The following is a 22,847-nucleotide window of genomic DNA, read 5'->3' as shown; positions in this document are numbered from 1 at the left end:
TACCTGCAAACGACCGTGCCTGCGTTCTTGGGACACTGAGCAGAGTGGTTAGCTGCATTCAACGCCCGTGGCAATGTCTTGCAGTCCTCCAAGTCTGTTGACCGCAGGTATGTGCCTCGATAAGAGGTGGACAGATGTCGCATCTCTCTCGCCGTCACTTGTGGCCGCGAACCATATTTTACGTAGTTTTCTGCAAGCGTCAGCGGAGCGTCAGTCGAGCTAAGTCGGGACAAGTCGCATAAGAGGAGCAACAAAATGTGCGTTTCCGGTACCGGGAATCGAACCCGGGCCTCCTGGGTGAGAGCCAGGTATCCTAGCCACTAGACCACACCGGATAACGACGCAAGCGCTCCTCCAGCAAACTCAGCAAGCACCTTCCCGCTATTTGGCGACAACTGCAAAAATTTACGTTTCCACTTTGTAGAACGGCATGCTCGGGACGTATCTCGTGGAGACGAACGCCAGCGATCATGAGACCAACCTGCGCCGGTGAATCCTGTTGTTACACCACGCACTGTGCTACGACAATTTACGAAAGCGACGATCACGCTTTGCTGCGCTATTTCCTTCGCGGGTAATCAGAGCTCTGGATTACGAGACAGAAAACGTTGGCAGCGGTGGGATTCGAACCCACGCCTCCGAAGAGACTGGTGCCTGAAACCAGCGCCTTAGACCGCTCGGCCACGCTACCTACGCGACGCAACGGCCACAGGAGCTGCGTTCTACCCCTCGAGAACACACGGCAATGGCACAAAAACGAGAAGTAAAAATTGGCAGCGGTGGGATTCGAACCCACGCCTCCGAAGAGACTGGTGCCTTAAACCAGCGCCTTAGACCGCTCGGCCACGCTACCTGCACCAGGGTTCGTGGCATTTGTAGAAAACAGTGCACGACACAACTTCCTGATCTTCTGCGACGGGTTGCTCATACATCGAACCTCAAACCACTGCACTTTTCGAATAGAGATTAACTACACAGGCAGCTGCCAGCGCTCTGGTGCGGCGGCATCGCGTGTTGATATTGAATCGGTAGTGCCACCTGCAGCCTGTGGAACATGAGCAAACAATCAGGAGGGCACCGTGATTTCAAACACTGGGTCACTATCGTCATTGCAGCGACAGCAAGGCAGAACTTTAAAAAGTGCCGTGACCAGGACTCGAACCTGGGTTATTGCGGCCACAACGCAATGGCAATGTCCTAACCACTAGACGATCACGGCCACGGAGCCACCGCCGAAAGTAGCCTTCTCGACTGCAAGTGGCGATGAACAGCAAAGCTCGGCCGACTGCGTCTCGCCACAGCTGTGTCACACGCGGTCTCCATCATATGCATACCTGCAAACGACCGTGCCTGCGTTCTTGGGACACTGAGCAGAGTGGTTAGCTGCATTCAACGCCCGTGGCAATGTCTTGCAGTCCTCCAAGTCTGTTGACCGCAGGTATGTGCCTCGATAAGAGGTGGACAGATGTCGCATCTCTCTCGCCGTCACTTGTGGCCGCGAACCATATTTTACGTAGTTTTCTGCAAGCGTCAGCGGAGCGTCAGTCGAGCTAAGTCGGGACAAGTCGCATAAGAGGAGCAACAAAATGTGCGTTTCCGGTACCGGGAATCGAACCCGGGCCTCCTGGGTGAGAGCCAGGTATCCTAGCCACTAGACCACACCGGATAACGACGCAAGCGCTCCTCCAGCAAACTCAGCAAGCACCTTCCCGCTATTTGGCGACAACTGCAAAAATTTACGTTTCCACTTTGTAGAACGGCATGCTCGGGACGTATCTCGTGGAGACGAACGCCAGCGATCATGAGACCAACCTGCGCCGGTGAATCCTGTTGTTACACCACGCACTGTGCTACGACAATTTACGAAAGCGACGATCACGCTTTGCTGCGCTATTTCCTTCGCGGGTAATCAGAGCTCTGGATTACGAGACAGAAAACGTTGGCAGCGGTGGGATTCGAACCCACGCCTCCGAAGAGACTGGTGCCTGAAACCAGCGCCTTAGACCGCTCGGCCACGCTACCTACGCGACGCAACGGCCACAGGAGCTGCGTTCTACCCCTCGAGAACACACGGCAATGGCACAAAAACGAGAAGTAAAAATTGGCAGCGGTGGGATTCGAACCCACGCCTCCGAAGAGACTGGTGCCTTAAACCAGCGCCTTAGACCGCTCGGCCACGCTACCTGCACCAGGGTTCGTGGCATTTGTAGAAAACAGTGCACGACACAACTTCCTGATCTTCTGCGACGGGTTGCTCATACATCGAACCTCAAACCACTGCACTTTTCGAATAGAGATTAACTACACAGGCAGCTGCCAGCGCTCTGGTGCGGCGGCATCGCGTGTTGATATTGAATCGGTAGTGCCACCTGCAGCCTGTGGAACATGAGCAAACAATCAGGAGGGCACCGTGATTTCAAACACTGGGTCACTATCGTCATTGCAGCGACAGCAAGGCAGAACTTTAAAAAGTGCCGTGACCAGGACTCGAACCTGGGTTATTGCGGCCACAACGCAATGGCAATGTCCTAACCACTAGACGATCACGGCCACGGAGCCACCGCCGAAAGTAGCCTTCTCGACTGCAAGTGGCGATGAACAGCAAAGCTCGGCCGACTGCGTCTCGCCACAGCTGTGTCACACGCGGTCTCCATCATATGCATACCTGCAAACGACCGTGCCTGCGTTCTTGGGACACTGAGCAGAGTGGTTAGCTGCATTCAACGCCCGTGGCAATGTCTTGCAGTCCTCCAAGTCTGTTGACCGCAGGTATGTGCCTCGATAAGAGGTGGACAGATGTCGCATCTCTCTCGCCGTCACTTGTGGCCGCGAACCATATTTTACGTAGTTTTCTGCAAGCGTCAGCGGAGCGTCAGTCGAGCTAAGTCGGGACAAGTCGCATAAGAGGAGCAACAAAATGTGCGTTTCCGGTACCGGGAATCGAACCCGGGCCTCCTGGGTGAGAGCCAGGTATCCTAGCCACTAGACCACACCGGATAACGACGCAAGCGCTCCTCCAGCAAACTCAGCAAGCACCTTCCCGCTATTTGGCGACAACTGCAAAAATTTACGTTTCCACTTTGTAGAACGGCATGCTCGGGACGTATCTCGTGGAGACGAACGCCAGCGATCATGAGACCAACCTGCGCCGGTGAATCCTGTTGTTACACCACGCACTGTGCTACGACAATTTACGAAAGCGACGATCACGCTTTGCTGCGCTATTTCCTTCGCGGGTAATCAGAGCTCTGGATTACGAGACAGAAAACGTTGGCAGCGGTGGGATTCGAACCCACGCCTCCGAAGAGACTGGTGCCTGAAACCAGCGCCTTAGACCGCTCGGCCACGCTACCTACGCGACCCAACGGCCACAGGAGCTGCGTTCTACCCCTCGAGAACACACGGCAATGGCACAAAAACGAGAAGTAAAAATTGGCAGCGGTGGGATTCGAACCCACGCCTCCGAAGAGACTGGTGCCTTAAACCAGCGCCTTAGACCGCTCGGCCACGCTACCTGCACCAGAGTTCGTGGCATTTGTAGAAAACAGTGCACGACACAACTTCCTGATCTTCTGCGACGCGTTGCTCATACATCGAACCTCAAACCACTGCACTTTTCGAATAGAGATTAACTACACAGGCAGCTGCCAGCGCTCTGGTGCGGCGGCATCGCGTGTTGATATTGAATCGGTAGTGCCACCTGCAGCCTGTGGAACATGAGCAAACAATCAGGAGGGCACCGTGATTTCAAACACTGGGTCACTATCGTCATTGCAGCGACAGCAAGGCAGAACTTTAAAAAGTGCCGTGACCAGGACTCGAACCTGGGTTATTGCGGCCACAACGCAATGGCAATGTCCTAACCACTAGACGATCACGGCCACGGAGCCACCGCCGAAAGTAGCCTTCTCGACTGCAAGTGGCGATGAACAGCAAAGCTCGGCCGACTGCGTCTCGCCACAGCTGTGTCACACGCGGTCTCCATCATATGCATACCTGCAAACGACCGTGCCTGCGCTCTTGGGACACTGAGCAGAGTGGTTAGCTGCATTCAACGCCCGTGGCAATGTCTTGCAGTCCTCCAAGTCTGTTGACCGCAGGTATGTGCCTCGATAAGAGGTGGACAGATGTCGCATCTCTCTCGCCGTCACTTGTGGCCGCGAACCATATTTTACGTAGTTTTCTGCAAGCGTCAGCGGAGCGTCAGTCGAGCTAAGTCGGGACAAGTCGCATAAGAGGAGCAACAAAATGTGCGTTTCCGGTACCGGGAATCGAACCCGGGCCTCCTGGGTGAGAGCCAGGTATCCTAGCCACTAGACCACACCGGATAACGACGCAAGCGCTCCTCCAGCAAACGCAGCAAGCACCTTCCCGCTATTTGGCGACAACTGCAAAAATTTACGTTTCCACTTTGTAGAACGGCATGCTCGGGACGTATCTCGTGGAGACGAACGCCAGCGATCATGAGACCAACCTGCGCCGGTGAATCCTGTTGTTACACCACGCACTGTGCTACGACAATTTACGAAAGCGACGATCACGCTTTGCTGCGCTATTTCCTTCGCGGGTAATCAGAGCTCTGGATTACGAGACAGAAAACGTTGGCAGCGGTGGGATTCGAACCCACGCCTCCGAAGAGACTGGTGCCTGAAACCAGCGCCTTAGACCGCTCGGCCACGCTACCTACGCGACCCAACGGCCACAGGAGCTGCGTTCTACCCCTCGAGAACACACGGCAATGGCACAAAAACGAGAAGTAAAAATTGGCAGCGGTGGGATTCGAACCCACGCCTCCGAAGAGACTGGTGCCTTAAACCAGCGCCTTAGACCGCTCGGCCACGCTACCTGCACCAGAGTTCGTGGCATTTGTAGAAAACAGTGCACGACACAACTTCCTGATCTTCTGCGACGCGTTGCTCATACATCGAACCTCAAACCACTGCACTTTTCGAATAGAGATTAAGTACACAGGCAGCTGCCAGCGCTCTGGTGCGGCGGCATCGCGTGTTGATATTGAATCGGTAGTGCCACCTGCAGCCTGTGGAACATGAGCAAACAATCAGGAGGGCACCGTGATTTCAAACACTGGGTCACTATCGTCATTGCAGCGACAGCAAGGCAGAACTTTAAAAAGTGCCGTGACCAGGACTCGAACCTGGGTTATTGCGGCCACAACGCAATGGCAATGTCCTAACCACTAGACGATCACGGCCACGGAGCCACCGCCGAAAGTAGCCTTCTCGACTGCAAGTGGCGATGAACAGCAAAGCTCGGCCGACTGCGTCTCGCCACAGCTGTGTCACACGCGGTCTCCATCATATGCATACCTGCAAACGACCGTGCCTGCGCTCTTGGGACACTGAGCAGAGTGGTTAGCTGCATTCAACGCCCGTGGCAATGTCTTGCAGTCCTCCAAGTCTGTTGACCGCAGGTATGTGCCTCGATAAGAGGTGGACAGATGTCGCATCTCTCTCGCCGTCACTTGTGGCCGCGAACCATATTTTACGTAGTTTTCTGCAAGCGTCAGCGGAGCGTCAGTCGAGCTAAGTCGGGACAAGTCGCATAAGAGGAGCAACAAAATGTGCGTTTCCGGTACCGGGAATCGAACCCGGGCCTCCTGGGTGAGAGCCAGGTATCCTAGCCACTAGACCACACCGGATAACGACGCAAGCGCTCCTCCAGCAAACGCAGCAAGCACCTTCCCGCTATTTGGCGACAACTGCAAAAATTTACGTTTCCACTTTGTAGAACGGCATGCTCGGGACGTATCTCGTGGAGACGAACGCCAGCGATCATGAGACCAACCTGCGCCGGTGAATCCTGTTGTTACACCACGCACTGTGCTACGACAATTTACGAAAGCGACGATCACGCTTTGCTGCGCTATTTCCTTCGCGGGTAATCAGAGCTCTGGATTACGAGACAGAAAACGTTGGCAGCGGTGGGATTCGAACCCACGCCTCCGAAGAGACTGGTGCCTGAAACCAGCGCCTTAGACCGCTCGGCCACGCTACCTACGCGACCCAACGGCCACAGGAGCTGCGTTCTACCCCTCGAGAACACACGGCAATGGCACAAAAACGAGAAGTAAAAATTGGCAGCGGTGGGATTCGAACCCACGCCTCCGAAGAGACTGGTGCCTTAAACCAGCGCCTTAGACCGCTCGGCCACGCTACCTGCACCAGAGTTCGTGGCATTTGTAGAAAACAGTGCACGACACAACTTCCTGATCTTCTGCGACGCGTTGCTCATACATCGAACCTCAAACCACTGCACTTTTCGAATAGAGATTAACTACACAGGCAGCTGCCAGCGCTCTGGTGCGGCGGCATCGCGTGTTGATATTGAATCGGTAGTGCCACCTGCAGCCTGTGGAACATGAGCAAACAATCAGGAGGGCACCGTGATTTCAAACACTGGGTCACTATCGTCATTGCAGCGACAGCAAGGCAGAACTTTAAAAAGTGCCGTGACCAGGACTCGAACCTGGGTTATTGCGGCCACAACGCAATGGCAATGTCCTAACCACTAGACGATCACGGCCACGGAGCCACCGCCGAAAGTAGCCTTCTCGACTGCAAGTGGCGATGAACAGCAAAGCTCGGCCGACTGCGTCTCGCCACAGCTGTGTCACACGCGGTCTCCATCATATGCATACCTGCAAACGACCGTGCCTGCGCTCTTGGGACACTGAGCAGAGTGGTTAGCTGCATTCAACGCCCGTGGCAATGTCTTGCAGTCCTCCAAGTCTGTTGACCGCAGGTATGTGCCTCGATAAGAGGTGGACAGATGTCGCATCTCTCTCGCCGTCACTTGTGGCCGCGAACCATATTTTACGTAGTTTTCTGCAAGCGTCAGCGGAGCGTCAGTCGAGCTAAGTCGGGACAAGTCGCATAAGAGGAGCAACAAAATGTGCGTTTCCGGTACCGGGAATCGAACCCGGGCCTCCTGGGTGAGAGCCAGGTATCCTAGCCACTAGACCACACCGGATAACGACGCAAGCGCTCCTCCAGCAAACGCAGCAAGCACCTTCCCGCTATTTGGCGACAACTGCAAAAATTTACGTTTCCACTTTGTAGAACGGCATGCTCGGGACGTATCTCGTGGAGACGAACGCCAGCGATCATGAGACCAACCTGCGCCGGTGAATCCTGTTGTTACACCACGCACTGTGCTACGACAATTTACGAAAGCGACGATCACGCTTTGCTGCGCTATTTCCTTCGCGGGTAATCAGAGCTCTGGATTACGAGACAGAAAACGTTGGCAGCGGTGGGATTCGAACCCACGCCTCCGAAGAGACTGGTGCCTGAAACCAGCGCCTTAGACCGCTCGGCCACGCTACCTACGCGACCCAACGGCCACAGGAGCTGCGTTCTACCCCTCGAGAACACACGGCAATGGCACAAAAACGAGAAGTAAAAATTGGCAGCGGTGGGATTCGAACCCACGCCTCCGAAGAGACTGGTGCCTTAAACCAGCGCCTTAGACCGCTCGGCCACGCTACCTGCACCAGAGTTCGTGGCATTTGTAGAAAACAGTGCACGACACAACTTCCTGATCTTCTGCGACGCGTTGCTCATACATCGAACCTCAAACCACTGCACTTTTCGAATAGAGATTAAGTACACAGGCAGCTGCCAGCGCTCTGGTGCGGCGGCATCGCGTGTTGATATTGAATCGGTAGTGCCACCTGCAGCCTGTGGAACATGAGCAAACAATCAGGAGGGCACCGTGATTTCAAACACTGGGTCACTATCGTCATTGCAGCGACAGCAAGGCAGAACTTTAAAAAGTGCCGTGACCAGGACTCGAACCTGGGTTATTGCGGCCACAACGCAATGGCAATGTCCTAACCACTAGACGATCACGGCCACGGAGCCACCGCCGAAAGTAGCCTTCTCGACTGCAAGTGGCGATGAACAGCAAAGCTCGGCCGACTGCGTCTCGCCACAGCTGTGTCACACGCGGTCTCCATCATATGCATACCTGCAAACGACCGTGCCTGCGCTCTTGGGACACTGAGCAGAGTGGTTAGCTGCATTCAACGCCCGTGGCAATGTCTTGCAGTCCTCCAAGTCTGTTGACCGCAGGTATGTGCCTCGATAAGAGGTGGACAGATGTCGCATCTCTCTCGCCGTCACTTGTGGCCGCGAACCATATTTTACGTAGTTTTCTGCAAGCGTCAGCGGAGCGTCAGTCGAGCTAAGTCGGGACAAGTCGCATAAGAGGAGCAACAAAATGTGCGTTTCCGGTACCGGGAATCGAACCCGGGCCTCCTGGGTGAGAGCCAGGTATCCTAGCCACTAGACCACACCGGATAACGACGCAAGCGCTCCTCCAGCAAACGCAGCAAGCACCTTCCCGCTATTTGGCGACAACTGCAAAAATTTACGTTTCCACTTTGTAGAACGGCATGCTCGGGACGTATCTCGTGGAGACGAACGCCAGCGATCATGAGACCAACCTGCGCCGGTGAATCCTGTTGTTACACCACGCACTGTGCTACGACAATTTACGAAAGCGACGATCACGCTTTGCTGCGCTATTTCCTTCGCGGGTAATCAGAGCTCTGGATTACGAGACAGAAAACGTTGGCAGCGGTGGGATTCGAACCCACGCCTCCGAAGAGACTGGTGCCTGAAACCAGCGCCTTAGACCGCTCGGCCACGCTACCTACGCGACCCAACGGCCACAGGAGCTGCGTTCTACCCCTCGAGAACACACGGCAATGGCACAAAAACGAGAAGTAAAAATTGGCAGCGGTGGGATTCGAACCCACGCCTCCGAAGAGACTGGTGCCTTAAACCAGCGCCTTAGACCGCTCGGCCACGCTACCTGCACCAGAGTTCGTGGCATTTGTAGAAAACAGTGCACGACACAACTTCCTGATCTTCTGCGACGCGTTGCTCATACATCGAACCTCAAACCACTGCACTTTTCGAATAGAGATTAAGTACACAGGCAGCTGCCAGCGCTCTGGTGCGGCGGCATCGCGTGTTGATATTGAATCGGTAGTGCCACCTGCAGCCTGTGGAACATGAGCAAACAATCAGGAGGGCACCGTGATTTCAAACACTGGGTCACTATCGTCATTGCAGCGACAGCAAGGCAGAACTTTAAAAAGTGCCGTGACCAGGACTCGAACCTGGGTTATTGCGGCCACAACGCAATGGCAATGTCCTAACCACTAGACGATCACGGCCACGGAGCCACCGCCGAAAGTAGCCTTCTCGACTGCAAGTGGCGATGAACAGCAAAGCTCGGCCGACTGCGTCTCGCCACAGCTGTGTCACACGCGGTCTCCATCATATGCATACCTGCAAACGACCGTGCCTGCGCTCTTGGGACACTGAGCAGAGTGGTTAGCTGCATTCAACGCCCGTGGCAATGTCTTGCAGTCCTCCAAGTCTGTTGACCGCAGGTATGTGCCTCGATAAGAGGTGGACAGATGTCGCATCTCTCTCGCCGTCACTTGTGGCCGCGAACCATATTTTACGTAGTTTTCTGCAAGCGTCAGCGGAGCGTCAGTCGAGCTAAGTCGGGACAAGTCGCATAAGAGGAGCAACAAAATGTGCGTTTCCGGTACCGGGAATCGAACCCGGGCCTCCTGGGTGAGAGCCAGGTATCCTAGCCACTAGACCACACCGGATAACGACGCAAGCGCTCCTCCAGCAAACGCAGCAAGCACCTTCCCGCTATTTGGCGACAACTGCAAAAATTTACGTTTCCACTTTGTAGAACGGCATGCTCGGGACGTATCTCGTGGAGACGAACGCCAGCGATCATGAGACCAACCTGCGCTGGTGAATCCTGTTGTTACACCACGCACTGTGCTACGACAATTTACGAAAGCGACGATCACGCTTTGCTGCGCTATTTCCTTCGCGGGTAATCAGAGCTCTGGATTACGAGACAGAAAACGTTGGCAGCGGTGGGATTCGAACCCACGCCTCCGAAGAGACTGGTGCCTGAAACCAGCGCCTTAGACCGCTCGGCCACGCTACCTACGCGCCCCAACGGCCACAGGAGCTGCGTTCTACCCCTCGAGAACACACGGCAATGGCACAAAAACGAGAAGTAAAAATTGGCAGCGGTGGGATTCGAACCCACGCCTCCGAAGAGACTGGTGCCTTAAACCAGCGCCTTAGACCGCTCGGCCACGCTACCTGCACCAGAGTTCGTGGCATTTGTAGAAAACAGTGCACGACACAACTTCCTGATCTTCTGCGACGCGTTGCTCATACATCGAACCTCAAACCACTGCACTTTTCGAATAGAGATTAACTACACAGGCAGCTGCCAGCGCTCTGGTGCGGCGGCATCGCGTGTTGATATTGAATCGGTAGTGCCACCTGCAGCCTGTGGAACATGAGCAAACAATCAGGAGGGCACCGTGATTTCAAACACTGGGTCACTATCGTCATTGCAGCGACAGCAAGGCAGAACTTTAAAAAGTGCCGTGACCAGGACTCGAACCTGGGTTATTGCGGCCACAACGCAATGGCAATGTCCTAACCACTAGACGATCACGGCCACGGAGCCACCGCCGAAAGTAGCCTTCTCGACTGCAAGTGGCGATGAACAGCAAAGCTCGGCCGACTGCGTCTCGCCACAGCTGTGTCACACGCGGTCTCCATCATATGCATACCTGCAAACGACCGTGCCTGCGCTCTTGGGACACTGAGCAGAGTGGTTAGCTGCATTCAACGCCCGTGGCAATGTCTTGCAGTCCTCCAAGTCTGTTGACCGCAGGTATGTGCCTCGATAAGAGGTGGACAGATGTCGCATCTCTCTCGCCGTCACTTGTGGCCGCGAACCATATTTTACGTAGTTTTCTGCAAGCGTCAGCGGAGCGTCAGTCGAGCTAAGTCGGGACAAGTCGCATAAGAGGAGCAACAAAATGTGCGTTTCCGGTACCGGGAATCGAACCCGGGCCTCCTGGGTGAGAGCCAGGTATCCTAGCCACTAGACCACACCGGATAACGACGCAAGCGCTCCTCCAGCAAACGCAGCAAGCACCTTCCCGCTATTTGGCGACAACTGCAAAAATTTACGTTTCCACTTTGTAGAACGGCATGCTCGGGACGTATCTCGTGGAGACGAACGCCAGCGATCATGAGACCAACCTGCGCCGGTGAATCCTGTTGTTACACCACGCACTGTGCTACGACAATTTACGAAAGCGACGATCACGCTTTGCTGCGCTATTTCCTTCGCGGGTAATCAGAGCTCTGGATTACGAGACAGAAAACGTTGGCAGCGGTGGGATTCGAACCCACGCCTCCGAAGAGACTGGTGCCTGAAACCAGCGCCTTAGACCGCTCGGCCACGCTACCTACGCGACCCAACGGCCACAGGAGCTGCGTTCTACCCCTCGAGAACACACGGCAATGGCACAAAAACGAGAAGTAAAAATTGGCAGCGGTGGGATTCGAACCCACGCCTCCGAAGAGACTGGTGCCTTAAACCAGCGCCTTAGACCGCTCGGCCACGCTACCTGCACCAGAGTTCGTGGCATTTGTAGAAAACAGTGCACGACACAACTTCCTGATCTTCTGCGACGCGTTGCTCATACATCGAACCTCAAACCACTGCACTTTTCGAATAGAGATTAAGTACACAGGCAGCTGCCAGCGCTCTGGTGCGGCGGCATCGCGTGTTGATATTGAATCGGTAGTGCCACCTGCAGCCTGTGGAACATGAGCAAACAATCAGGAGGGCACCGTGATTTCAAACACTGGGTCACTATCGTCATTGCAGCGACAGCAAGGCAGAACTTTAAAAAGTGCCGTGACCAGGACTCGAACCTGGGTTATTGCGGCCACAACGCAATGGCAATGTCCTAACCACTAGACGATCACGGCCACGGAGCCACCGCCGAAAGTAGCCTTCTCGACTGCAAGTGGCGATGAACAGCAAAGCTCGGCCGACTGCGTCTCGCCACAGCTGTGTCACACGCGGTCTCCATCATATGCATACCTGCAAACGACCGTGCCTGCGCTCTTGGGACACTGAGCAGAGTGGTTAGCTGCATTCAACGCCCGTGGCAATGTCTTGCAGTCCTCCAAGTCTGTTGACCGCAGGTATGTGCCTCGATAAGAGGTGGACAGATGTCGCATCTCTCTCGCCGTCACTTGTGGCCGCGAACCATATTTTACGTAGTTTTCTGCAAGCGTCAGCGGAGCGTCAGTCGAGCTAAGTCGGGACAAGTCGCATAAGAGGAGCAACAAAATGTGCGTTTCCGGTACCGGGAATCGAACCCGGGCCTCCTGGGTGAGAGCCAGGTATCCTAGCCACTAGACCACACCGGATAACGACGCAAGCGCTCCTCCAGCAAACGCAGCAAGCACCTTCCCGCTATTTGGCGACAACTGCAAAAATTTACGTTTCCACTTTGTAGAACGGCATGCTCGGGACGTATCTCGTGGAGACGAACGCCAGCGATCATGAGACCAACCTGCGCTGGTGAATCCTGTTGTTACACCACGCACTGTGCTACGACAATTTACGAAAGCGACGATCACGCTTTGCTGCGCTATTTCCTTCGCGGGTAATCAGAGCTCTGGATTACGAGACAGAAAACGTTGGCAGCGGTGGGATTCGAACCCACGCCTCCGAAGAGACTGGTGCCTGAAACCAGCGCCTTAGACCGCTCGGCCACGCTACCTACGCGCCCCAACGGCCACAGGAGCTGCGTTCTACCCCTCGAGAACACACGGCAATGGCACAAAAACGAGAAGTAAAAATTGGCAGCGGTGGGATTCGAACCCACGCCTCCGAAGAGACTGGTGCCTTAAACCAGCGCCTTAGACCGCTCGGCCACGCTACCTGCACCAGAGTTCGTGGCATTTGTAGAAAACAGTGCACGACACAACTTCCTGATCTTCTGCGACGCGTTGCTCATACATCGAACCTCAAACCACTGCACTTTTCGAATAGAGATTAACTACACAGGCAGCTGCCAGCGCTCTGGTGCGGCGGCATCGCGTGTTGATATTGAATCGGTAGTGCCACCTGCAGCCTGTGGAACATGAGCAAACAATCAGGAGGGCACCGTGATTTCAAACACTGGGTCACTATCGTCATTGCAGCGACAGCAAGGCAGAACTTTAAAAAGTGCCGTGACCAGGACTCGAACCTGGGTTATTGCGGCCACAACGCAATGGCAATGTCCTAACCACTAGACGATCACGGCCACGGAGCCACCGCCGAAAGTAGCCTTCTCGACTGCAAGTGGCGATGAACAGCAAAGCTCGGCCGACTGCGTCTCGCCACAGCTGTGTCACACGCGGTCTCCATCATATGCATACCTGCAAACGACCGTGCCTGCGCTCTTGGGACACTGAGCAGAGTGGTTAGCTGCATTCAACGCCCGTGGCAATGTCTTGCAGTCCTCCAAGTCTGTTGACCGCAGGTATGTGCCTCGATAAGAGGTGGACAGATGTCGCATCTCTCTCGCCGTCACTTGTGGCCGCGAACCATATTTTACGTAGTTTTCTGCAAGCGTCAGCGGAGCGTCAGTCGAGCTAAGTCGGGACAAGTCGCATAAGAGGAGCAACAAAATGTGCGTTTCCGGTACCGGGAATCGAACCCGGGCCTCCTGGGTGAGAGCCAGGTATCCTAGCCACTAGACCACACCGGATAACGACGCAAGCGCTCCTCCAGCAAACGCAGCAAGCACCTTCCCGCTATTTGGCGACAACTGCAAAAATTTACGTTTCCACTTTGTAGAACGGCATGCTCGGGACGTATCTCGTGGAGACGAACGCCAGCGATCATGAGACCAACCTGCGCCGGTGAATCCTGTTGTTACACCACGCACTGTGCTACGACAATTTACGAAAGCGACGATCACGCTTTGCTGCGCTATTTCCTTCGCGGGTAATCAGAGCTCTGGATTACGAGACAGAAAACGTTGGCAGCGGTGGGATTCGAACCCACGCCTCCGAAGAGACTGGTGCCTGAAACCAGCGCCTTAGACCGCTCGGCCACGCTACCTACGCGACCCAACGGCCACAGGAGCTGCGTTCTACCCCTCGAGAACACACGGCAATGGCACAAAAACGAGAAGTAAAAATTGGCAGCGGTGGGATTCGAACCCACGCCTCCGAAGAGACTGGTGCCTTAAACCAGCGCCTTAGACCGCTCGGCCACGCTACCTGCACCAGAGTTCGTGGCATTTGTAGAAAACAGTGCACGACACAACTTCCTGATCTTCTGCGACGCGTTGCTCATACATCGAACCTCAAACCACTGCACTTTTCGAATAGAGATTAACTACACAGGCAGCTGCCAGCGCTCTGGTGCGGCGGCATCGCGTGTTGATATTGAATCGGTAGTGCCACCTGCAGCCTGTGGAACATGAGCAAACAATCAGGAGGGCACCGTGATTTCAAACACTGGGTCACTATCGTCATTGCAGCGACAGCAAGGCAGAACTTTAAAAAGTGCCGTGACCAGGACTCGAACCTGGGTTATTGCGGCCACAACGCAATGGCAATGTCCTAACCACTAGACGATCACGGCCACGGAGCCACCGCCGAAAGTAGCCTTCTCGACTGCAAGTGGCGATGAACAGCAAAGCTCGGCCGACTGCGTCTCGCCACAGCTGTGTCACACGCGGTCTCCATCATATGCATACCTGCAAACGACCGTGCCTGCGCTCTTGGGACACTGAGCAGAGTGGTTAGCTGCATTCAACGCCCGTGGCAATGTCTTGCAGTCCTCCAAGTCTGTTGACCGCAGGTATGTGCCTCGATAAGAGGTGGACAGATGTCGCATCTCTCTCGCCGTCACTTGTGGCCGCGAACCATATTTTACGTAGTTTTCTGCAAGCGTCAGCGGAGCGTCAGTCGAGCTAAGTCGGGACAAGTCGCATAAGAGGAGCAACAAAATGTGCGTTTCCGGTACCGGGAATCGAACCCGGGCCTCCTGGGTGAGAGCCAGGTATCCTAGCCACTAGACCACACCGGATAACGACGCAAGCGCTCCTCCAGCAAACGCAGCAAGCACCTTCCCGCTATTTGGCGACAACTGCAAAAATTTACGTTTCCACTTTGTAGAACGGCATGCTCGGGACGTATCTCGTGGAGACGAACGCCAGCGATCATGAGACCAACCTGCGCCGGTGAATCCTGTTGTTACACCACGCACTGTGCTACGACAATTTACGAAAGCGACGATCACGCTTTGCTGCGCTATTTCCTTCGCGGGTAATCAGAGCTCTGGATTACGAGACAGAAAACGTTGGCAGCGGTGGGATTCGAACCCACGCCTCCGAAGAGACTGGTGCCTGAAACCAGCGCCTTAGACCGCTCGGCCACGCTACCTACGCGACCCAACGGCCACAGGAGCTGCGTTCTACCCCTCGAGAACACACGGCAATGGCACAAAAACGAGAAGTAAAAATTGGCAGCGGTGGGATTCGAACCCACGCCTCCGAAGAGACTGGTGCCTTAAACCAGCGCCTTAGACCGCTCGGCCACGCTACCTGCACCAGAGTTCGTGGCATTTGTAGAAAACAGTGCACGACACAACTTCCTGATCTTCTGCGACGCGTTGCTCATACATCGAACCTCAAACCACTGCACTTTTCGAATAGAGATTAACTACACAGGCAGCTGCCAGCGCTCTGGTGCGGCGGCATCGCGTGTTGATATTGAATCGGTAGTGCCACCTGCAGCCTGTGGAACATGAGCAAACAATCAGGAGGGCACCGTGATTTCAAACACTGGGTCACTATCGTCATTGCAGCGACAGCAAGGCAGAACTTTAAAAAGTGCCGTGACCAGGACTCGAACCTGGGTTATTGCGGCCACAACGCAATGGCAATGTCCTAACCACTAGACGATCACGGCCACGGAGCCACCGCCGAAAGTAGCCTTCTCGACTGCAAGTGGCGATGAACAGCAAAGCTCGGCCGACTGCGTCTCGCCACAGCTGTGTCACACGCGGTCTCCATCATATGCATACCTGCAAACGACCGTGCCTGCGCTCTTGGGACACTGAGCAGAGTGGTTAGCTGCATTCAACGCCCGTGGCAATGTCTTGCAGTCCTCCAAGTCTGTTGACCGCAGGTATGTGCCTCGATAAGAGGTGGACAGATGTCGCATCTCTCTCGCCGTCACTTGTGGCCGCGAACCATATTTTACGTAGTTTTCTGCAAGCGTCAGCGGAGCGTCAGTCGAGCTAAGTCGGGACAAGTCGCATAAGAGGAGCAACAAAATGTGCGTTTCCGGTACCGGGAATCGAACCCGGGCCTCCTGGGTGAGAGCCAGGTATCCTAGCCACTAGACCACACCGGATAACGACGCAAGCGCTCCTCCAGCAAACGCAGCAAGCACCTTCCCGCTATTTGGCGACAACTGCAAAAATTTACGTTTCCACTTTGTAGAACGGCATGCTCGGGACGTATCTCGTGGAGACGAACGCCAGCGATCATGAGACCAACCTGCGCCGGTGAATCCTGTTGTTACACCACGCACTGTGCTACGACAATTTACGAAAGCGACGATCACGCTTTGCTGCGCTATTTCCTTCGCGGGTAATCAGAGCTCTGGATTACGAGACAGAAAACGTTGGCAGCGGTGGGATTCGAACCCACGCCTCCGAAGAGACTGGTGCCTGAAACCAGCGCCTTAGACCGCTCGGCCACGCTACCTACGCGACCCAACGGCCACAGGAGCTGCGTTCTACCCCTCGAGAACACACGGCAATGGCACAAAAACGAGAAGTAAAAATTGGCAGCGGTGGGATTGGAACCCACGCCTCCGAAGAGACTGGTGCCTTAAACCAGCGCCTTAGACCGCTCGGCCACGCTACCTGCACCAGAGTTCGTGGCATTTGTAGAAAACAGTGCACGACACAACTTCCTGATCTTCTGCGACGCGTTGCTCATACATCGAACCTCAAACCACTGCACTTTTCGAATAGAGATTAACTACACAGGCAGCTGCCAGCGCTCTGGTGCGGCGGCATCGCGTGTTGATATTGAATCGGTAGTGCCACCTGCAGCCTGTGGAACATGAGCAAACAATCAGGAGGGCACCGTGATTTCAAACACTGGGTCACTATCGTCATTGCAGCGACAGCAAGGCAGAACTTTAAAAAGTGCCGTGACCAGGACTCGAACCTGGGTTATTGCGGCCACAACGCAATGGCAATGTCCTAACCACTAGACGATCACGGCCACGGAGCCACCGCCGAAAGTAGCCTTCTCGACTGCAAGTGGCGATGAACAGCAAAGCTCGGCCGACTGCGTCTCGCCACAGCTGTGTCACACGCGGTCTCCATCATATGCATACCTGCAAACGACCGTGCCTGCGCTCTTGGGACACTGAGCAGAGTGGTTAGCTGCATTCAACGCCCGTGGCAATGTCTTGCAGTCCTCCAAGTCTGTTGACCGCAGGTATGTGCCTCGATAAGAGGTGGACAGATGTCGCATCTCTCTCGCCGTCACTTGTGGCCGCGAACCATATTTTACGTAGTTTTCTGCAAGCGTCAGCGGAGCGTCAGTCGAGCTAAGTCGGGACAAGTCGCATAAGAGGAGCAACAAAATGTGCGTTTCCGGTACCGGGAATCGAACCCGGGCCTCCTGGGTGAGAGCCAGGTATCCTAGCCACTAGACCACACCGGATAACGACGCAAGCGCTCCTCCAGCAAACGCAGCAAGCACCTTCCCGCTATTTGGCGACAACTGCAAAAATTTACGTTTCCACTTTGTAGAACGGCATGCTCGGGACGTATCTCGTGGAGACGAACGCCAGCGATCATGAGACCAACCTGCGCCGGTGAATCCTGTTGTTACACCACGCACTGTGCTACGACAATTTACGAAAGCGACGATCACGCTTTGCTGCGCTATTTCCTTCGCGGGTAATCAGAGCTCTGGATTACGAGACAGAAAACGTTGGCAGCGGTGGGATTCGAACCCACGCCTCCGAAGAGACTGGTGCCTGAAACCAGCGCCTTAGACCGCTCGGCCACGCTACCTACGCGACCCAACGGCCACAGGAGCTGCGTTCTACCCCTCGAGAACACACGGCAATGGCACAAAAACGAGAAGTAAAAATTGGCAGCGGTGGGATTCGAACCCACGCCTCCGAAGAGACTGGTGCCTTAAACCAGCGCCTTAGACCGCTCGGCCACGCTACCTGCACCAGAGTTCGTGGCATTTGTAGAAAACAGTGCACGACACAACTTCCTGATCTTCTGCGACGCGTTGCTCATACATCGAACCTCAAACCACTGCACTTTTCGAATAGAGATTAACTACACAGGCAGCTGCCAGCGCTCTGGTGCGGCGGCATCGCGTGTTGATATTGAATCGGTAGTGCCACCTGCAGCCTGTGGAACATGAGCAAACAATCAGGAGGGCACCGTGATTTCAAACACTGGGTCACTATCGTCATTGCAGCGACAGCAAGGCAGAACTTTAAAAAGTGCCGTGACCAGGACTCGAACCTGGGTTATTGCGGCCACAACGCAATGGCAATGTCCTAACCACTAGACGATCACGGCCACGGAGCCACCGCCGAAAGTAGCCTTCTCGACTGCAAGTGGCGATGAACAGCAAAGCTCGGCCGACTGCGTCTCGCCACAGCTGTGTCACACGCGGTCTCCATCATATGCATACCTGCAAACGACCGTGCCTGCGCTCTTGGGACACTGAGCAGAGTGGTTAGCTGCATTCAACGCCCGTGGCAATGTCTTGCAGTCCTCCAAGTCTGTTGACCGCAGGTATGTGCCTCGATAAGAGGTGGACAGATGTCGCATCTCTCTCGCCGTCACTTGTGGCCGCGAACCATATTTTACGTAGTTTTCTGCAAGCGTCAGCGGAGCGTCAGTCGAGCTAAGTCGGGACAAGTCGCATAAGAGGAGCAACAAAATGTGCGTTTCCGGTACCGGGAATCGAACCCGGGCCTCCTGGGTGAGAGCCAGGTATCCTAGCCACTAGACCACACCGGATAACGACGCAAGCGCTCCTCCAGCAAACGCAGCAAGCACCTTCCCGCTATTTGGCGACAACTGCAAAAATTTACGTTTCCACTTTGTAGAACGGCATGCTCGGGACGTATCTCGTGGAGACGAACGCCAGCGATCATGAGACCAACCTGCGCCGGTGAATCCTGTTGTTACACCACGCACTGTGCTACGACAATTTACGAAAGCGACGATCACGCTTTGCTGCGCTATTTCCTTCGCGGGTAATCAGAGCTCTGGATTACGAGACAGAAAACGTTGGCAGCGGTGGGATTCGAACCCACGCCTCCGAAGAGACTGGTGCCTGAAACCAGCGCCTTAGACCGCTCGGCCACGCTACCTACGCGACCCAACGGCCACAGGAGCTGCGTTCTACCCCTCGAGAACACACGGCAATGGCACAAAAACGAGAAGTAAAAATTGGCAGCGGTGGGATTCGAACCCACGCCTCCGAAGAGACTGGTGCCTTAAACCAGCGCCTTAGACCGCTCGGCCACGCTACCTGCACCAGAGTTCGTGGCATTTGTAGAAAACAGTGCACGACACAACTTCCTGATCTTCTGCGACGCGTTGCTCATACATCGAACCTCAAACCACTGCACTTTTCGAATAGAGATTAACTACACAGGCAGCTGCCAGCGCTCTGGTGCGGCGGCATCGCGTGTTGATATTGAATCGGTAGTGCCACCTGCAGCCTGTGGAACATGAGCAAACAATCAGGAGGGCACCGTGATTTCAAACACTGGGTCACTATCGTCATTGCAGCGACAGCAAGGCAGAACTTTAAAAAGTGCCGTGACCAGGACTCGAACCTGGGTTATTGCGGCCACAACGCAATGGCAATGTCCTAACCACTAGACGATCACGGCCACGGAGCCACCGCCGAAAGTAGCCTTCTCGACTGCAAGTGGCGATGAACAGCAAAGCTCGGCCGACTGCGTCTCGCCACAGCTGTGTCACACGCGGTCTCCATCATATGCATACCTGCAAACGACCGTGCCTGCGCTCTTGGGACACTGAGCAGAGTGGTTAGCTGCATTCAACGCCCGTGGCAATGTCTTGCAGTCCTCCAAGTCTGTTGACCGCAGGTATGTGCCTCGATAAGAGGTGGACAGATGTCGCATCTCTCTCGCCGTCACTTGTGGCCGCGAACCATATTTTACGTAGTTTTCTGCAAGCGTCAGCGGAGCGTCAGTCGAGCTAAGTCGGGACAAGTCGCATAAGAGGAGCAACAAAATGTGCGTTTCCGGTACCGGGAATCGAACCCGGGCCTCCTGGGTGAGAGCCAGGTATCCTAGCCACTAGACCACACCGGATAACGACGCAAGCGCTCCTCCAGCAAACGCAGCAAGCACCTTCCCGCTATTTGGCGACAACTGCAAAAATTTACGTTTCCACTTTGTAGAACGGCATGCTCGGGACGTATCTCGTGGAGACGAACGCCAGCGATCATGAGACCAACCTGCGCCGGTGAATCCTGTTGTTACACCACGCACTGTGCTACGACAATTTACGAAAGCGACGATCACGCTTTGCTGCGCTATTTCCTTCGCGGGTAATCAGAGCTCTGGATTACGAGACAGAAAACGTTGGCAGCGGTGGGATTCGAACCCACGCCTCCGAAGAGACTGGTGCCTGAAACCAGCGCCTTAGACCGCTCGGCCACGCTACCTACGCGACCCAACGGCCACAGGAGCTGCGTTCTACCCCTCGAGAACACACGGCAATGGCACAAAAACGAGAAGTAAAAATTGGCAGCGGTGGGATTGGAACCCACGCCTCCGAAGAGACTGGTGCCTTAAACCAGCGCCTTAGACCGCTCGGCCACGCTACCTGCACCAGAGTTCGTGGCATTTGTAGAAAACAGTGCACGACACAACTTCCTGATCTTCTGCGACGCGTTGCTCATACATCGAACCTCAAACCACTGCACTTTTCGAATAGAGATTAACTACACAGGCAGCTGCCAGCGCTCTGGTGCGGCGGCATCGCGTGTTGATATTGAATCGGTAGTGCCACCTGCAGCCTGTGGAACATGAGCAAACAATCAGGAGGGCACCGTGATTTCAAACACTGGGTCACTATCGTCATTGCAGCGACAGCAAGGCAGAACTTTAAAAAGTGCCGTGACCAGGACTCGAACCTGGGTTATTGCGGCCACAACGCAATGGCAATGTCCTAACCACTAGACGATCACGGCCACGGAGCCACCGCCGAAAGTAGCCTTCTCGACTGCAAGTGGCGATGAACAGCAAAGCTCGGCCGACTGCGTCTCGCCACAGCTGTGTCACACGCGGTCTCCATCATATGCATACCTGCAAACGACCGTGCCTGCGCTCTTGGGACACTGAGCAGAGTGGTTAGCTGCATTCAACGCCCGTGGCAATGTCTTGCAGTCCTCCAAGTCTGTTGACCGCAGGTATGTGCCTCGATAAGAGGTGGACAGATGTCGCATCTCTCTCGCCGTCACTTGTGGCCGCGAACCATATTTTACGTAGTTTTCTGCAAGCGTCAGCGGAGCGTCAGTCGAGCTAAGTCGGGACAAGTCGCATAAGAGGAGCAACAAAATGTGCGTTTCCGGTACCGGGAATCGAACCCGGGCCTCCTGGGTGAGAGCCAGGTATCCTAGCCACTAGACCACACCGGATAACGACGCAAGCGCTCCTCCAGCAAACGCAGCAAGCACCTTCCCGCTATTTGGCGACAACTGCAAAAATTTACGTTTCCACTTTGTAGAACGGCATGCTCGGGACGTATCTCGTGGAGACGAACGCCAGCGATCATGAGACCAACCTGCGCCGGTGAATCCTGTTGTTACACCACGCACTGTGCTACGACAATTTACGAAAGCGACGATCACGCTTTGCTGCGCTATTTCCTTCGCGGGTAATCAGAGCTCTGGATTACGAGACAGAAAACGTTGGCAGCGGTGGGATTCGAACCCACGCCTCCGAAGAGACTGGTGCCTGAAACCAGCGCCTTAGACCGCTCGGCCACGCTACCTACGCGACCCAACGGCCACAGGAGCTGCGTTCTACCCCTCGAGAACACACGGCAATGGCACAAAAACGAGAAGTAAAAATTGGCAGCGGTGGGATTCGAACCCACGCCTCCGAAGAGACTGGTGCCTTAAACCAGCGCCTTAGACCGCTCGGCCACGCTACCTGCACCAGAGTTCGTGGCATTTGTAGAAAACAGTGCACGACACAACTTCCTGATCTTCTGCGACGCGTTGCTCATACATCGAACCTCAAACCACTGCACTTTTCGAATAGAGATTAACTACACAGGCAGCTGCCAGCGCTCTGGTGCGGCGGCATCGCGTGTTGATATTGAATCGGTAGTGCCACCTGCAGCCTGTGGAACATGAGCAAACAATCAGGAGGGCACCGTGATTTCAAACACTGGGTCACTATCGTCATTGCAGCGACAGCAAGGCAGAACTTTAAAAAGTGCCGTGACCAGGACTCGAACCTGGGTTATTGCGGCCACAACGCAATGGCAATGTCCTAACCACTAGACGATCACGGCCACGGAGCCACCGCCGAAAGTAGCCTTCTCGACTGCAAGTGGCGATGAACAGCAAAGCTCGGCCGACTGCGTCTCGCCACAGCTGTGTCACACGCGGTCTCCATCATATGCATACCTGCAAACGACCGTGCCTGCGCTCTTGGGACACTGAGCAGAGTGGTTAGCTGCATTCAACGCCCGTGGCAATGTCTTGCAGTCCTCCAAGTCTGTTGACCGCAGGTATGTGCCTCGATAAGAGGTGGACAGATGTCGCATCTCTCTCGCCGTCACTTGTGGCCGCGAACCATATTTTACGTAGTTTTCTGCAAGCGTCAGCGGAGCGTCAGTCGAGC

The 22,847-nt window shown here is 54.9% G+C and overlaps 68 non-coding genes across 68 annotated transcripts; all 68 read right to left on the bottom strand.

Moving 5' to 3' along the window:
- Positions 1-263: 263 nt before the first annotated feature.
- On the bottom strand, positions 264-335 carry Trnae-cuc (transfer RNA glutamic acid (anticodon CUC)). Its single transcript has one exon. It is a non-coding gene; the product is annotated as a tRNA-Glu (tRNA).
- Positions 336-609: 274 nt separating this feature from the next.
- On the bottom strand, positions 610-691 carry Trnal-cag (transfer RNA leucine (anticodon CAG)). The gene has a single exon. It is a non-coding gene; the product is annotated as a tRNA-Leu (tRNA).
- Positions 692-771: 80 nt separating this feature from the next.
- Positions 772-853, bottom strand: Trnal-aag (transfer RNA leucine (anticodon AAG)). Its single transcript has one exon. It is a non-coding gene; the product is annotated as a tRNA-Leu (tRNA).
- Positions 854-1,141: 288 nt separating this feature from the next.
- Positions 1,142-1,219, bottom strand: Trnah-gug (transfer RNA histidin (anticodon GUG)). Its single transcript has one exon. It is a non-coding gene; the product is annotated as a tRNA-His (tRNA).
- A 375-nt stretch (positions 1,220-1,594) lies between these two features.
- Trnae-cuc (transfer RNA glutamic acid (anticodon CUC)) lies at positions 1,595-1,666 on the bottom strand. Its single transcript has one exon. It is a non-coding gene; the product is annotated as a tRNA-Glu (tRNA).
- A 274-nt stretch (positions 1,667-1,940) lies between these two features.
- Positions 1,941-2,022, bottom strand: Trnal-cag (transfer RNA leucine (anticodon CAG)). Its single transcript has one exon. It is a non-coding gene; the product is annotated as a tRNA-Leu (tRNA).
- An 80-nt stretch (positions 2,023-2,102) lies between these two features.
- Trnal-aag (transfer RNA leucine (anticodon AAG)) lies at positions 2,103-2,184 on the bottom strand. Its single transcript has one exon. It is a non-coding gene; the product is annotated as a tRNA-Leu (tRNA).
- Positions 2,185-2,472: 288 nt separating this feature from the next.
- Trnah-gug (transfer RNA histidin (anticodon GUG)) lies at positions 2,473-2,550 on the bottom strand. The gene has a single exon. It is a non-coding gene; the product is annotated as a tRNA-His (tRNA).
- Positions 2,551-2,925: 375 nt separating this feature from the next.
- Positions 2,926-2,997, bottom strand: Trnae-cuc (transfer RNA glutamic acid (anticodon CUC)). Its single transcript has one exon. It is a non-coding gene; the product is annotated as a tRNA-Glu (tRNA).
- A 274-nt stretch (positions 2,998-3,271) lies between these two features.
- Trnal-cag (transfer RNA leucine (anticodon CAG)) lies at positions 3,272-3,353 on the bottom strand. The gene has a single exon. It is a non-coding gene; the product is annotated as a tRNA-Leu (tRNA).
- An 80-nt stretch (positions 3,354-3,433) lies between these two features.
- Positions 3,434-3,515, bottom strand: Trnal-aag (transfer RNA leucine (anticodon AAG)). The gene has a single exon. It is a non-coding gene; the product is annotated as a tRNA-Leu (tRNA).
- A 288-nt stretch (positions 3,516-3,803) lies between these two features.
- Positions 3,804-3,881, bottom strand: Trnah-gug (transfer RNA histidin (anticodon GUG)). Its single transcript has one exon. It is a non-coding gene; the product is annotated as a tRNA-His (tRNA).
- Positions 3,882-4,256: 375 nt separating this feature from the next.
- Trnae-cuc (transfer RNA glutamic acid (anticodon CUC)) lies at positions 4,257-4,328 on the bottom strand. Its single transcript has one exon. It is a non-coding gene; the product is annotated as a tRNA-Glu (tRNA).
- Positions 4,329-4,602: 274 nt separating this feature from the next.
- Positions 4,603-4,684, bottom strand: Trnal-cag (transfer RNA leucine (anticodon CAG)). Its single transcript has one exon. It is a non-coding gene; the product is annotated as a tRNA-Leu (tRNA).
- An 80-nt stretch (positions 4,685-4,764) lies between these two features.
- Positions 4,765-4,846, bottom strand: Trnal-aag (transfer RNA leucine (anticodon AAG)). Its single transcript has one exon. It is a non-coding gene; the product is annotated as a tRNA-Leu (tRNA).
- A 288-nt stretch (positions 4,847-5,134) lies between these two features.
- Positions 5,135-5,212, bottom strand: Trnah-gug (transfer RNA histidin (anticodon GUG)). The gene has a single exon. It is a non-coding gene; the product is annotated as a tRNA-His (tRNA).
- A 375-nt stretch (positions 5,213-5,587) lies between these two features.
- Trnae-cuc (transfer RNA glutamic acid (anticodon CUC)) lies at positions 5,588-5,659 on the bottom strand. Its single transcript has one exon. It is a non-coding gene; the product is annotated as a tRNA-Glu (tRNA).
- A 274-nt stretch (positions 5,660-5,933) lies between these two features.
- On the bottom strand, positions 5,934-6,015 carry Trnal-cag (transfer RNA leucine (anticodon CAG)). Its single transcript has one exon. It is a non-coding gene; the product is annotated as a tRNA-Leu (tRNA).
- Positions 6,016-6,095: 80 nt separating this feature from the next.
- Positions 6,096-6,177, bottom strand: Trnal-aag (transfer RNA leucine (anticodon AAG)). Its single transcript has one exon. It is a non-coding gene; the product is annotated as a tRNA-Leu (tRNA).
- Positions 6,178-6,465: 288 nt separating this feature from the next.
- On the bottom strand, positions 6,466-6,543 carry Trnah-gug (transfer RNA histidin (anticodon GUG)). Its single transcript has one exon. It is a non-coding gene; the product is annotated as a tRNA-His (tRNA).
- A 375-nt stretch (positions 6,544-6,918) lies between these two features.
- On the bottom strand, positions 6,919-6,990 carry Trnae-cuc (transfer RNA glutamic acid (anticodon CUC)). The gene has a single exon. It is a non-coding gene; the product is annotated as a tRNA-Glu (tRNA).
- Positions 6,991-7,264: 274 nt separating this feature from the next.
- Trnal-cag (transfer RNA leucine (anticodon CAG)) lies at positions 7,265-7,346 on the bottom strand. The gene has a single exon. It is a non-coding gene; the product is annotated as a tRNA-Leu (tRNA).
- Positions 7,347-7,426: 80 nt separating this feature from the next.
- Positions 7,427-7,508, bottom strand: Trnal-aag (transfer RNA leucine (anticodon AAG)). Its single transcript has one exon. It is a non-coding gene; the product is annotated as a tRNA-Leu (tRNA).
- A 288-nt stretch (positions 7,509-7,796) lies between these two features.
- On the bottom strand, positions 7,797-7,874 carry Trnah-gug (transfer RNA histidin (anticodon GUG)). The gene has a single exon. It is a non-coding gene; the product is annotated as a tRNA-His (tRNA).
- A 375-nt stretch (positions 7,875-8,249) lies between these two features.
- Positions 8,250-8,321, bottom strand: Trnae-cuc (transfer RNA glutamic acid (anticodon CUC)). The gene has a single exon. It is a non-coding gene; the product is annotated as a tRNA-Glu (tRNA).
- Positions 8,322-8,595: 274 nt separating this feature from the next.
- Positions 8,596-8,677, bottom strand: Trnal-cag (transfer RNA leucine (anticodon CAG)). Its single transcript has one exon. It is a non-coding gene; the product is annotated as a tRNA-Leu (tRNA).
- An 80-nt stretch (positions 8,678-8,757) lies between these two features.
- Trnal-aag (transfer RNA leucine (anticodon AAG)) lies at positions 8,758-8,839 on the bottom strand. The gene has a single exon. It is a non-coding gene; the product is annotated as a tRNA-Leu (tRNA).
- Positions 8,840-9,127: 288 nt separating this feature from the next.
- Positions 9,128-9,205, bottom strand: Trnah-gug (transfer RNA histidin (anticodon GUG)). The gene has a single exon. It is a non-coding gene; the product is annotated as a tRNA-His (tRNA).
- Positions 9,206-9,580: 375 nt separating this feature from the next.
- Positions 9,581-9,652, bottom strand: Trnae-cuc (transfer RNA glutamic acid (anticodon CUC)). Its single transcript has one exon. It is a non-coding gene; the product is annotated as a tRNA-Glu (tRNA).
- Positions 9,653-9,926: 274 nt separating this feature from the next.
- Positions 9,927-10,008, bottom strand: Trnal-cag (transfer RNA leucine (anticodon CAG)). The gene has a single exon. It is a non-coding gene; the product is annotated as a tRNA-Leu (tRNA).
- An 80-nt stretch (positions 10,009-10,088) lies between these two features.
- On the bottom strand, positions 10,089-10,170 carry Trnal-aag (transfer RNA leucine (anticodon AAG)). The gene has a single exon. It is a non-coding gene; the product is annotated as a tRNA-Leu (tRNA).
- A 288-nt stretch (positions 10,171-10,458) lies between these two features.
- On the bottom strand, positions 10,459-10,536 carry Trnah-gug (transfer RNA histidin (anticodon GUG)). The gene has a single exon. It is a non-coding gene; the product is annotated as a tRNA-His (tRNA).
- Positions 10,537-10,911: 375 nt separating this feature from the next.
- Positions 10,912-10,983, bottom strand: Trnae-cuc (transfer RNA glutamic acid (anticodon CUC)). Its single transcript has one exon. It is a non-coding gene; the product is annotated as a tRNA-Glu (tRNA).
- Positions 10,984-11,257: 274 nt separating this feature from the next.
- On the bottom strand, positions 11,258-11,339 carry Trnal-cag (transfer RNA leucine (anticodon CAG)). Its single transcript has one exon. It is a non-coding gene; the product is annotated as a tRNA-Leu (tRNA).
- An 80-nt stretch (positions 11,340-11,419) lies between these two features.
- Trnal-aag (transfer RNA leucine (anticodon AAG)) lies at positions 11,420-11,501 on the bottom strand. The gene has a single exon. It is a non-coding gene; the product is annotated as a tRNA-Leu (tRNA).
- A 288-nt stretch (positions 11,502-11,789) lies between these two features.
- Positions 11,790-11,867, bottom strand: Trnah-gug (transfer RNA histidin (anticodon GUG)). The gene has a single exon. It is a non-coding gene; the product is annotated as a tRNA-His (tRNA).
- A 375-nt stretch (positions 11,868-12,242) lies between these two features.
- Trnae-cuc (transfer RNA glutamic acid (anticodon CUC)) lies at positions 12,243-12,314 on the bottom strand. Its single transcript has one exon. It is a non-coding gene; the product is annotated as a tRNA-Glu (tRNA).
- A 274-nt stretch (positions 12,315-12,588) lies between these two features.
- On the bottom strand, positions 12,589-12,670 carry Trnal-cag (transfer RNA leucine (anticodon CAG)). Its single transcript has one exon. It is a non-coding gene; the product is annotated as a tRNA-Leu (tRNA).
- Positions 12,671-12,750: 80 nt separating this feature from the next.
- On the bottom strand, positions 12,751-12,832 carry Trnal-aag (transfer RNA leucine (anticodon AAG)). Its single transcript has one exon. It is a non-coding gene; the product is annotated as a tRNA-Leu (tRNA).
- Positions 12,833-13,120: 288 nt separating this feature from the next.
- Trnah-gug (transfer RNA histidin (anticodon GUG)) lies at positions 13,121-13,198 on the bottom strand. Its single transcript has one exon. It is a non-coding gene; the product is annotated as a tRNA-His (tRNA).
- Positions 13,199-13,573: 375 nt separating this feature from the next.
- On the bottom strand, positions 13,574-13,645 carry Trnae-cuc (transfer RNA glutamic acid (anticodon CUC)). Its single transcript has one exon. It is a non-coding gene; the product is annotated as a tRNA-Glu (tRNA).
- A 274-nt stretch (positions 13,646-13,919) lies between these two features.
- Trnal-cag (transfer RNA leucine (anticodon CAG)) lies at positions 13,920-14,001 on the bottom strand. Its single transcript has one exon. It is a non-coding gene; the product is annotated as a tRNA-Leu (tRNA).
- An 80-nt stretch (positions 14,002-14,081) lies between these two features.
- On the bottom strand, positions 14,082-14,163 carry Trnal-aag (transfer RNA leucine (anticodon AAG)). The gene has a single exon. It is a non-coding gene; the product is annotated as a tRNA-Leu (tRNA).
- A 288-nt stretch (positions 14,164-14,451) lies between these two features.
- On the bottom strand, positions 14,452-14,529 carry Trnah-gug (transfer RNA histidin (anticodon GUG)). The gene has a single exon. It is a non-coding gene; the product is annotated as a tRNA-His (tRNA).
- Positions 14,530-14,904: 375 nt separating this feature from the next.
- Trnae-cuc (transfer RNA glutamic acid (anticodon CUC)) lies at positions 14,905-14,976 on the bottom strand. The gene has a single exon. It is a non-coding gene; the product is annotated as a tRNA-Glu (tRNA).
- Positions 14,977-15,250: 274 nt separating this feature from the next.
- Positions 15,251-15,332, bottom strand: Trnal-cag (transfer RNA leucine (anticodon CAG)). Its single transcript has one exon. It is a non-coding gene; the product is annotated as a tRNA-Leu (tRNA).
- An 80-nt stretch (positions 15,333-15,412) lies between these two features.
- On the bottom strand, positions 15,413-15,494 carry Trnal-aag (transfer RNA leucine (anticodon AAG)). Its single transcript has one exon. It is a non-coding gene; the product is annotated as a tRNA-Leu (tRNA).
- Positions 15,495-15,782: 288 nt separating this feature from the next.
- Trnah-gug (transfer RNA histidin (anticodon GUG)) lies at positions 15,783-15,860 on the bottom strand. Its single transcript has one exon. It is a non-coding gene; the product is annotated as a tRNA-His (tRNA).
- A 375-nt stretch (positions 15,861-16,235) lies between these two features.
- Trnae-cuc (transfer RNA glutamic acid (anticodon CUC)) lies at positions 16,236-16,307 on the bottom strand. Its single transcript has one exon. It is a non-coding gene; the product is annotated as a tRNA-Glu (tRNA).
- Positions 16,308-16,581: 274 nt separating this feature from the next.
- Positions 16,582-16,663, bottom strand: Trnal-cag (transfer RNA leucine (anticodon CAG)). The gene has a single exon. It is a non-coding gene; the product is annotated as a tRNA-Leu (tRNA).
- Positions 16,664-16,743: 80 nt separating this feature from the next.
- Positions 16,744-16,825, bottom strand: Trnal-aag (transfer RNA leucine (anticodon AAG)). The gene has a single exon. It is a non-coding gene; the product is annotated as a tRNA-Leu (tRNA).
- A 288-nt stretch (positions 16,826-17,113) lies between these two features.
- Positions 17,114-17,191, bottom strand: Trnah-gug (transfer RNA histidin (anticodon GUG)). Its single transcript has one exon. It is a non-coding gene; the product is annotated as a tRNA-His (tRNA).
- Positions 17,192-17,566: 375 nt separating this feature from the next.
- Positions 17,567-17,638, bottom strand: Trnae-cuc (transfer RNA glutamic acid (anticodon CUC)). The gene has a single exon. It is a non-coding gene; the product is annotated as a tRNA-Glu (tRNA).
- Positions 17,639-17,912: 274 nt separating this feature from the next.
- Trnal-cag (transfer RNA leucine (anticodon CAG)) lies at positions 17,913-17,994 on the bottom strand. Its single transcript has one exon. It is a non-coding gene; the product is annotated as a tRNA-Leu (tRNA).
- An 80-nt stretch (positions 17,995-18,074) lies between these two features.
- On the bottom strand, positions 18,075-18,156 carry Trnal-aag (transfer RNA leucine (anticodon AAG)). Its single transcript has one exon. It is a non-coding gene; the product is annotated as a tRNA-Leu (tRNA).
- A 288-nt stretch (positions 18,157-18,444) lies between these two features.
- Trnah-gug (transfer RNA histidin (anticodon GUG)) lies at positions 18,445-18,522 on the bottom strand. The gene has a single exon. It is a non-coding gene; the product is annotated as a tRNA-His (tRNA).
- A 375-nt stretch (positions 18,523-18,897) lies between these two features.
- Positions 18,898-18,969, bottom strand: Trnae-cuc (transfer RNA glutamic acid (anticodon CUC)). The gene has a single exon. It is a non-coding gene; the product is annotated as a tRNA-Glu (tRNA).
- A 274-nt stretch (positions 18,970-19,243) lies between these two features.
- Positions 19,244-19,325, bottom strand: Trnal-cag (transfer RNA leucine (anticodon CAG)). Its single transcript has one exon. It is a non-coding gene; the product is annotated as a tRNA-Leu (tRNA).
- An 80-nt stretch (positions 19,326-19,405) lies between these two features.
- Positions 19,406-19,487, bottom strand: Trnal-aag (transfer RNA leucine (anticodon AAG)). Its single transcript has one exon. It is a non-coding gene; the product is annotated as a tRNA-Leu (tRNA).
- Positions 19,488-19,775: 288 nt separating this feature from the next.
- Positions 19,776-19,853, bottom strand: Trnah-gug (transfer RNA histidin (anticodon GUG)). The gene has a single exon. It is a non-coding gene; the product is annotated as a tRNA-His (tRNA).
- Positions 19,854-20,228: 375 nt separating this feature from the next.
- On the bottom strand, positions 20,229-20,300 carry Trnae-cuc (transfer RNA glutamic acid (anticodon CUC)). Its single transcript has one exon. It is a non-coding gene; the product is annotated as a tRNA-Glu (tRNA).
- Positions 20,301-20,574: 274 nt separating this feature from the next.
- Positions 20,575-20,656, bottom strand: Trnal-cag (transfer RNA leucine (anticodon CAG)). Its single transcript has one exon. It is a non-coding gene; the product is annotated as a tRNA-Leu (tRNA).
- Positions 20,657-20,736: 80 nt separating this feature from the next.
- Positions 20,737-20,818, bottom strand: Trnal-aag (transfer RNA leucine (anticodon AAG)). The gene has a single exon. It is a non-coding gene; the product is annotated as a tRNA-Leu (tRNA).
- A 288-nt stretch (positions 20,819-21,106) lies between these two features.
- Trnah-gug (transfer RNA histidin (anticodon GUG)) lies at positions 21,107-21,184 on the bottom strand. The gene has a single exon. It is a non-coding gene; the product is annotated as a tRNA-His (tRNA).
- Positions 21,185-21,559: 375 nt separating this feature from the next.
- Positions 21,560-21,631, bottom strand: Trnae-cuc (transfer RNA glutamic acid (anticodon CUC)). Its single transcript has one exon. It is a non-coding gene; the product is annotated as a tRNA-Glu (tRNA).
- Positions 21,632-21,905: 274 nt separating this feature from the next.
- On the bottom strand, positions 21,906-21,987 carry Trnal-cag (transfer RNA leucine (anticodon CAG)). The gene has a single exon. It is a non-coding gene; the product is annotated as a tRNA-Leu (tRNA).
- Positions 21,988-22,067: 80 nt separating this feature from the next.
- Positions 22,068-22,149, bottom strand: Trnal-aag (transfer RNA leucine (anticodon AAG)). The gene has a single exon. It is a non-coding gene; the product is annotated as a tRNA-Leu (tRNA).
- Positions 22,150-22,437: 288 nt separating this feature from the next.
- Positions 22,438-22,515, bottom strand: Trnah-gug (transfer RNA histidin (anticodon GUG)). Its single transcript has one exon. It is a non-coding gene; the product is annotated as a tRNA-His (tRNA).
- Between the last annotated feature and the right edge of the window lie 332 nt (positions 22,516-22,847).

This window comes from Schistocerca gregaria, chromosome 2, assembly GCF_023897955.1.
Source record: "Schistocerca gregaria isolate iqSchGreg1 chromosome 2, iqSchGreg1.2, whole genome shotgun sequence".
Classification (NCBI taxonomy): Eukaryota; Metazoa; Arthropoda; class Insecta; order Orthoptera; family Acrididae; genus Schistocerca; species Schistocerca gregaria.
Note: the sequence above shows the minus strand (reverse complement) of the source record. Positions and strands in the feature narration are given on the sequence as shown.